The sequence below is a fragment of the Bombina bombina genome, chromosome 7 (assembly GCF_027579735.1).
Source record: "Bombina bombina isolate aBomBom1 chromosome 7, aBomBom1.pri, whole genome shotgun sequence".
Classification (NCBI taxonomy): Eukaryota; Metazoa; Chordata; class Amphibia; order Anura; family Bombinatoridae; genus Bombina; species Bombina bombina.
The window spans coordinates 545141686-545151277 of NC_069505.1; positions in this window are offsets into that span (position 1 = coordinate 545141686).

The window sequence follows — 9592 nt, forward strand, 5'->3', positions numbered from 1 at the left end:
ATTTTATTAGGGGGCTTAGAGTAGGTGTAATTAGTTTAAAATTGTTGTAATATTTTTCTTATGTTTGTAAATATTTTTTTATTATTTGTAACTTAGTTCTTTTTTATTTTTTGTACTTTAGTTAGTTTATGTAATTGTAGTTATTTGTAGCTATTGTATTTAATTTATTTATTGATAGTGTAGTGTTAGGTTTTATTGTAGGTAATTGTAGGTATTTTATTTAATTAATTTATTGATAGGGTAGTGTTAGGTTTAATTATAACTTAGGTTAGGATTTATTTTACAGGTAATTTTGTTATTATTTTAACTAGGTAACTATTAAATAGTTCTTAACTATTTAATAGCTATTGTACCTGGTTAAAATAATTACAAAGTTACCTGTAAAATAAATATTAATCCTAAAATAGCTACAATGTAATTATAATTTATATTGTAGCTATATTAGGATTTATTTTACAGGTAAGTATTTAGCTTTAAATAGGAATAATGTATTTAATAAGAGTTAATTAATTTCGTTAGATTTAAATTATATTTAACTTAGGGGGGTGTTAGTGTTAGGGTTAGACTTAGCTTTAGGGGTTAATCCATTTATTAGAATAGCGGTGAGCTCCGGTCGTCAGATTAGGGGTTAATAATTGAAGTTAGGTGTCGGCGATGTTAGGGAGGGCAGATTAGGGGTTAATACTATTTATGATAGGGTTAGTGAGGCGGATTAGGGGTTAATAACTTTATTATAGTAGCGGTGCGGTCCGCTCGGCAGATTAGGGGTTAATAAGTGTAGGCAGGTGTCGGCGACGTTGTGGGGGGCAGATTAGGGGTTAATAAATATAATACAGGGGTCGGCGGTGTTAGGGGCAGCAGATTAGGGGTACATAAGGATAACGTAGGTGGCGGCGCTTTGCGGTCGGCAGATTAGGGGTTAATTATTGTAAGTAGCTGGCGGCGACGTTGTGGGGGGCAGGTTAGGGGTTAATAAATATAATATAGGGGTCGGCGGTGTTAGGGGCAGCAGATTAGGGGTACATAAGTATAACGTAGGTGGCGGTCGGCAGATTAGGGGTTAAAAAAATTGAATCGAGTTGCGGCGATGTGGGGGGACCTCAGTTTAGGGGTACATAGGTAGTTTATGGGTGTTAGTGTACTTTAGGGTACAGTAGTTAAGAGCTTTATGAACCGGCGTTAGCCCAGAAAGCTCTTAACTACTGCTTTTTTTCTGCGGCTGGAGTTTTGTCGTTAGAGCTCTAACGCTCACTTCAGAAACGACTCTAAATACCGGCGTTAGGAAGATCCCATTGAAAAGATAGGATACGCAAATGGCGTAGGGGGATCTGCGGTATGGAAAAGTCGCGGCTGAAAAGTGAGCGTTAGACCCTTACCTACACGACTCTAAATACCGGCGGTAGCCTAAAACCAGCGTTAGGAGCCTCTAACGCTGGTTTTCACGGCTAACGCCAAACTCCAAATCTAGGCCTATGTGTCTTTAAACCATTCTCTATGTTATTGATGTGTTCATAACATCTTCTCTTTATTTTTCTCTTAGTTCTGCCCACATAGATCCTCCCACATTAGCAGGTTAGGCCATAAACTACAAATGTGGAGTGGCAATTGCCTCTAGATTTAATTTGTACTTTTTTAGTACCATTCCAGTTCATAATAAAGTCTCGATTCTGACTGTGAATACACATGCAACAATTAGCCCGTCCGGTTTACCTGTTGCCCACAAATCTAGGTTTCCCGTATTATATACTTTGCTCTTAAGGGGGCCTTCAATTTTCGAAGGGGCTAATATGTTTTTTAAGTTTCTATTTCTCTTGAAGTTGACAATTGTTTTTTCTCCAATTATAGGTCCTAGTATGGGATCTGCTTTTAATATACCCCAGTGTTTAAATAGTGTTCTTTTTATGAAACCAGCACCTTCACTATAAGTTGTGATAAATCTCATACTATCTTTACTCTCTCTACTCTGTATATTAGCATCATCTTGTTCTTTATTGACTGTTAATAAGTTTTTACGTTCACAAGTGGCGTAATCTTCTCTAGCCCGTGTGACTAAGTCTAAGTCATAATCTTTTTCTATCAGTTTGTTTTGAAGAATCTCTGCTTCTACCTGATAGTCCTCAATTTTTGAACAGTTTCATCTAATTCGACGAAACTGTCCAAATGTAATATTCTGTTTCCAACTCTCTAAGTGTCCACTATTGGCATTTAGGAAGCCATTACTATCAGTTGGCTTCCTGTAATTTCTGACCATTACTGAGTTGGAAGCAGAATCAACAAATAAAACTATTTCCAGAAACTCAATACTAGTTTTAGACATCTTATCAGTAAACGTGAGATTAAAATGATTATTCCCAATGTGTTGTATAAATGTCTGTGCCTCACTGATACCACCTTGCCATATGATAACAATGTCATCTATATACCTATAGTATCTGACGACATTGTTAACATACGGGTTGTTGTGCCAAACCATTTCGTCCTCAAATGTAGACATGTATAAATTAGTGTATGAGGGTGCCATGGAAGTACCCATGGCCGTACCCTGTACTTGTTTATAATAAGAATTATTAAAACAGAAATAATTATTGTTCGGAATGAACTTGATGCTGTTTTCTAGAAAACCCAAATGTTTCTCAGACAATCCCGCAGACCTCCCGTTGCGACAAAAAGCCTCTACCCCCTTATCATGGGGTATATTGGTGTAGAGGGCCGCCACGTTGCAAGTTATCTACACATATGACTCATCCCATTGCATACCTTCTAGTTTATTGATAATATCCGTAGTATCTTTCACGTACGATCTAATTCTTTTCACTATAGGTTGCATGTAATAGTCAACATATGTGGACAAATTGCTTGTGATGGAGCAAGGGATACAAGAGAATGGGAACTAAGCGAGGAAAGAGAGGGGGCCAACGATCCAAAAAAACAGAGGGAAAAAAGGAACTATTAGAAAAGGCTAAGAAAAATATAGTCAATTTGTCTAATGTTACCTTAAATGATAAAGATTTACTTTTATTAAATAAAGGGCTAAAATTTGCACCTAAGAAACTTCCAAACAAGTTTGAAACATACATTGACTTACAAAAATTTGTCAGGAAATTGAATCTAAAAAGGTATTTTGCCAAACTTCCTACTACACGCTATGTAAGTAATGAGGATACCTCCGCCACATCGGTCCCTAAAAAGATAAGTTTATTGAATAAAGAAGATATGGATACCCTCAATATACTTAATCAACTAGACACTAGAGATAGTGATTCAGAGATTACAGCTAGTGGCATTGAGGAATTATTGAATTTAAGTACTCATGAAGTTGAGAACGACATTGTACATAGCAAGTTCAAGCATCCTTCATCTTTTAATCCCATCCACACACAAGGAGAATGTATCCGTGTTTTTAATAAAATATTAACTAATGAATTTAATAAATACTATTCTGTTTTCATTTACTGTTTTGCAAGATGACTGCCAATGCCTTATGATGTAAAGTTAAACATGCAATCCAACTTACAGATTAGTAGAATCCAGCAAAGTAGCTTAACTCAGACAAATTCCACAGCAGAGATTTATGAATCCTTCATGCTTTATTGTTGCAAAACAAGAATTCTGAGGTTCCAGAAGTGGTAATTGCCAGGTAAAAAGAATTTGCCTCTACAAAGCTATTAGCAGAGAGTTCTAGCAAACTTACACATTGAAAGTGAAACTAATTTACACACACAAGAGAAACAAAATGGAGGCAGGAAGTGACCTCAAAAAGGTCAGAGGTAGCACATAGAATATACATTAAATTGAATACAATAATAAAACATAACACTAGAGGGAGCACAAGAACTAACATAGCATTTAAAGATGTACATATGAATATATGGACAGAACACTCCCCGTCTGGTATCTGTAGATACCACTATATAAATCAAACAATAAACATAAAAATGTTGATTGAAGTCTCTTTGTCCATGAGACCTGCAAGACAAAGAATGAGAGAAAACATACAAAATGCAATTGCAAACATAAGTCCATGTTGTTTTAACATGATAATTCTTGAAGAGAAGCAGGGCTGGCACTGTCCCCTGTAGTCATCTCTCTATTGTAATCCTTTTGTCAACCAGTGTCTATGTTTATAATCACAGTCCATGTGAAATAGAAGAAGTACAACTTCTGTAATCCAAGACCAGGTACACTGGTAAGAAGTGTAGTAGCTTGAAGATGGTTCTCTTTAACAGGTACCACAAACTCAAATGTAGTACTGGTTGATGTTGTATCTGTAGCGTTTAACAAGAATGCGGGTCCTGTCAACCATGTCAATTTCTTGAATTGTGCTGAAGTTAATGACCTGGTTGCAAGATCTGCAGTATTTTGGTTAGTAGGTACGTAATACCATTGCTCTGGTTTTGTAGATCTCCTGATGTGTTCTACTCGGTTGCTGATAAATCCTTCATATGGTTTTTCTTCAATGTCAGTCACTTTTAGGTAGGCCACAGCTGCATTAGCTTCTGTAGATGCATCTGAGAAGATGTAGATCTCTGTAGCTGTTGCTGTTGATAGAGATATAGAAGCATAACACTGTGGAATACAGAGCTTTTCAAGAGCCTTCAAAGAATCCTTCCACTTTTCCAAGGTCTGATGTTTCTCTATAGATAGTAAAGTATCCCAGGATTTTGACTCAGATGAAAGCTGTCTAAGCAGAGACTTTCCTTGTATAGTCACTGGAGCTACAAACCCCAGTGGGTCATAAAGACTGTTAATAATTGATAAAACACCACGTCTAGTGTATGGCTTTTCATCAGTAGAAACTTTGAAAACAAATTCATCAGTTGATATGTTCCAATGTAGACCAAGACTTCGTTGTACAGGTGGTGTATCTGTACCTAGATCTAAGTCTTTGAGGTCCGTTGCATGGTCTGCTGGAGGAAAGGCTTTCAACACCTTGCTGCTGTTTGAGACTATTTTATGAAGCCTTAGGTTTGCTACAGATAGCATCTTTTGTGTTCTTTTAAGCAGATCAATGGCTTCTTCATCTGTCGGTACAGACTTGATTCCATCATCCACATAGAAGTCTCTTTCTACATATTGTCTGGCATCTGTTCCATATTCCATTTCACCTTCTTGAGCTGTTCTTCTTAGTCCATATATTGCCACTGCAGGTGATGGACTGTTGCCGAAGACATGCACTCTCATGCGATAATCTATTATCTCAGCACTAGTATCATTGTTGCAATGCCACAAAAACCTGAGGTAATTCCTATTGTCTTCTCTAACAATAAAACAATAGAACATCTGTTGTATGTCAGCCATGAATGCTACAGGTTCTTTCCTGAACCTGATCAATACTCCTAAGAGACTGTTAGTAAGGTTAGGTCCAGTAAGAAGAACACTATTGAGTGACATGCCTTCATACTGTGCACTTGAATTAAACACAACCCTTATTTGACCTGGTTTGCGTGGATGATAGACGCCAAATGAAGGAAGATACCAACATTCTTCACCTTCTTTTAGTGGAGGAGCTGGCTCTGCATGCTTATTTTCAAATATCTTCTGCATGAATGATACAAAGTGTTCTTTTATCTTCGGATCTTTCTTTAGAGTACGTTGTAAGGAAGAAAGTCTAGAGAGTGCTTGAACTCTGTTGTTGGGTAACCTTTGTCTTGGATTGCGAAATGGCAGAGGGGCTACCCAACTGTTTGAGTCATCCTTGTAAAACTCTTTGTCCATTAACTTGAGAAATTCTTTATCTTCGATAGAAGGAGCTAGTTTATTGTCATACTGTGTTGTGTGGAACACTGTACTTCCAATGTTGTCATCATCTGGTAAGGGAGTAACTATATCATCTTGACTGGCATAGTATGAATGTTCATAGATTCCAGGTTTCTCCTTTACATGGTAGTGATTTGGGCATGGCTCAAAGTAAGATGGACGTCCATTAATTAACACATTAGTTTTCAAGGAGTTAGTAATATCTGTTCTGTAGATTTTTTCTATACAGGCATCTCCAACTATTACCCAGCCAAGGTCAAGTCTCTGAGCGTATGGAGAATTATGAGGTCCATTACATTGCTGGCGTACCTTGTGTATTCTTAGAATGTCTCTACCAAGTAAAAGCAATATCTGGGCATTCTTCTCTAGAGCTGGTATGCAACTAGCTATGTGTTTCATGTGAGGATGGTAATGTGCTATTTCTGGTGTAGGAATATCATCCCTGTTATCTGGAATTTGATTGCATTCAATAAGTGTAGGTAAAGGCAACTGTATACCATCTGTAATAGAAGCTATTATGAAATCACTAGCTCTTCTTCCTTTTGTTTCAAACTGACCTGCACATGTACCAAGGGTGTAAGATGAAGGATTACCATTTACGTTGAATATGTTGAAGAATTCAGTTCTAGCCAGTGATCGATTGCTTTGATCATCCAGAATTGCATACATTCTTACTGATTTATCAGGCTCTCCCTTAGGATACACTTTAACAAGACATATTTTAGAGCAGGACCTTCCACTAAGTCCTTCACCGCATATTTCAGTACATTTTGAAGCAACAGATGTTTTGTTTGTTGTCTCTTCTGCTTTCTCCCCGCCATGCTTTTCAGTAGGGGCAATACTTTCAAGTGGAAGGGAACTTGAAGACTCTGGGTGGAGAGCAAACACATGTCTGTCACTATTGCATTCTGAACATCTAATATTGGCTTTACAGTTTCTAGAAAGATGATCTGTTGAAGCACAGCACCTGAAGCACAGTCCATAATTTTTAAGAAGCTCTATGCGTTCTTGCAAAGGTTTTTCTCTAAAGCTACGACATTTCTTAAGTGGGTGAGGCTTCTTGTGCAATGGGCATTCTTGAATTAAATTCTTTGCATTTCCTGTCTGGAAGGTGCTACATCTGTCTTTTGGACAAATACTGATTTCTTTGAGTTCTTGAATCTTGAAGTTTCTTTCTCATGTTCTGGAGAAGTCACTGCCCACTGATTTAATTCGGTTAAAGAGAAACTTGGATCATTTCTTGTTTTTGCTATGTCTTGGATGAACTTACTGAAAAAGGAAAAGGGAGGGAATGATACATTATTCTCTTGCTTGTATCTTGATCCTTGTGTTGCCCATTTATCTTGAAGAGCATGAGGTAACTTCGCCACAATTGGATTTACACCTTGTGCAGTATCAAGATAACACAGTCCTGATAGACATGGATCTGCTTTAGCTGCTTCTAGTTCCAGCAGAAGATCACTTAACTCTTGTAGCTTGCGATTGTCCCTAACTGTGACTTTTGGAAATATTTGTATTTTCTTTAAAAGGGCATTTTCAATTACTTCTGGACTACCATAAGTCTGATCCAAACGTTCCCAAATCATTTTTAAACCTGCAACTGGGTTGTCTACATGGACAGCTCTGAGCCTCTTGACACGTTCTGCAGATTCAGCACCTAACCACTTTACCAGCAGATCAAGCTCTTCTCTAGCAGATATACCTAAATCTTCAACAGCAGTCTTGAATGTAGACTTCCAAGATCTGTAGTTCTCTGGCAGATCATCAAATTGTGTAAGACTTGTATTAGTAAGCTCACGTCGAATCATATACCTTGCAAACTCAGACATCTCTAACCTTTCAGTCTTTGTTACTGGAGGTGCCTGAAGATCACTTGGGTAATAAGAATTGAATGCTGAGGGATAGTATGGGTTCGCTGATACATTTAATCCAGCTGAAGCCTTTTCTTTCACTGATCTTAATGGAGGTGACTGTGATGGACCCCATACATGTTTGTTTACAAGAGGTTGTGTGATTTGTGCATTGACACCTGAGCTGCTTATCCGCTGAATTGCATCTGTTCTGGCTGGAGCAATTGGATCGCTATTGAGATGTAAATCATTTGTGGTAGGGTGCACATCATTCCAACCTCTGTCTTTATGAGCATTGCCTCCTTCTTCCTCTTCAAAGGAGTTGTAGTGTTTTCCAGTCTGGTTAAGAACATAATCACATGTTCTCTTCTCTGGGTAGTCTGATCCCACCAGACTGACAGGATATTCTAGGAGCTCTTCTGTATTGGCTGCCTCAAGTACCTTTAATCTTGCCATGGCGACAGCTACTTCTTTTTCATTTTGCAGTATTTCTAAATCTGTTTCTTTTTTCGCTGCTTCTAATTCTTTTTCCTTCTCCCGTTTTGCTGCTTCTAATTATTTTTCCTTCTCCTGTTTTGCTGCCTTCATTTTCAGTGTTGCTTCTTTTTTGCTAAAAGATGCGCGCACCATTGCAGCTTCTGCACGTGCTTTGATAATGGCGGAGCTTATAGATGAAGAGGAAGTACTTCTAGATTTAGCAGAGCGAATTGTTGAGGCAGCATGCTGTGATCTGGATTCTAGCAAGTCTGCAATCCTGCTTTCAACTGTTGCTAATGTGCTTTGCACTAGTTTCTTGCGCTGTAGATTAGATTCATTAAACTGGGTTTGAATTTGCACAGTTTCCTCAACATTAGTTTTTGATAGCAGATTAAAATATTTGCGTGACAACCTTTCATAATTTTCATAACAAGCATTAAGTCTGTCAGCAATCTTGTTTAACTGTTCTTTATCATTAATAGTTTCATTTGCTAAAGATACACATTTTCTAAGCTTCTCCCACATTTCATCCAATGCATCCACTTATTCATCTTTCTCAGCTTGATAACTTTGTATGACTTTCTCAGTGGGTTTTATTGTACGCTGTGGTCTAATGCTCTGCTCTTTCTCCTGTGACAGTGTATCTTGTATTGCAAGTTCTTTTTCAGACATTTTAAGTAACTAGATTAGAGCTATTTTAACTGCAGTCATAAATTTCTCTGAGGAAACTGACAGTTTAGACAAAGTTCAGTTTACACTTTTCAGCAGCAGATATCTTGTGTGAGACAGTGCAGATGCTTAATGAAATCTTCCTTGTTAAATGCAGAAACATTTACTGAGCTGTGTGCAGCAAGCAATGCAGCTTCTAATTTATATTATATAAAGTCCTTAGTTACACACTGAGCTGTGTACAGTTTACCAAACATGAGTCTTTCTATTGAAGATTAATAACTCTGCAGGTAATTCTTTTTACTATTCTGTTTTCATTTACTGATTTGCTAGATGACTGCCTTATGATGTAAAGTTAAACATGCAATCCAACTTACAGTTTAGTAGAATCCAGCAGAGTAGCTTAACTCAGACAAATTCCACAGCAGAGATTTATGAATCCTTTATGCTTTATTGTTGCAAAACAAGAATTCTGAGGTTCCAGAAGTGGTAATTGCCAGGTAAAAAGAATTTGCCTCTACAAAGCTATTAGCAGAGTTCTAGCAAACTTACACATTGAAAGTGAAACTAATTTGCACACACAAGAGAAACAAAATGGAGGCAGGAAGTGACCTCAAAAAGGTCAGAGGTAGCACATAGAATATACATTAAATTGAATACAATAATAAAACATAACACTAGAGGGAGCACAAGAACTAACATAGCATTTAAAGATGTACATATGAATATATGGACAGAACAAATACTTTGATTCTGGAGCACATTCCAAAAAATTCAAATTTAGGGATAATTTAAGTAAAGATGAGAGATTATCTTTAAATAGACTCAAGGAAAATCAT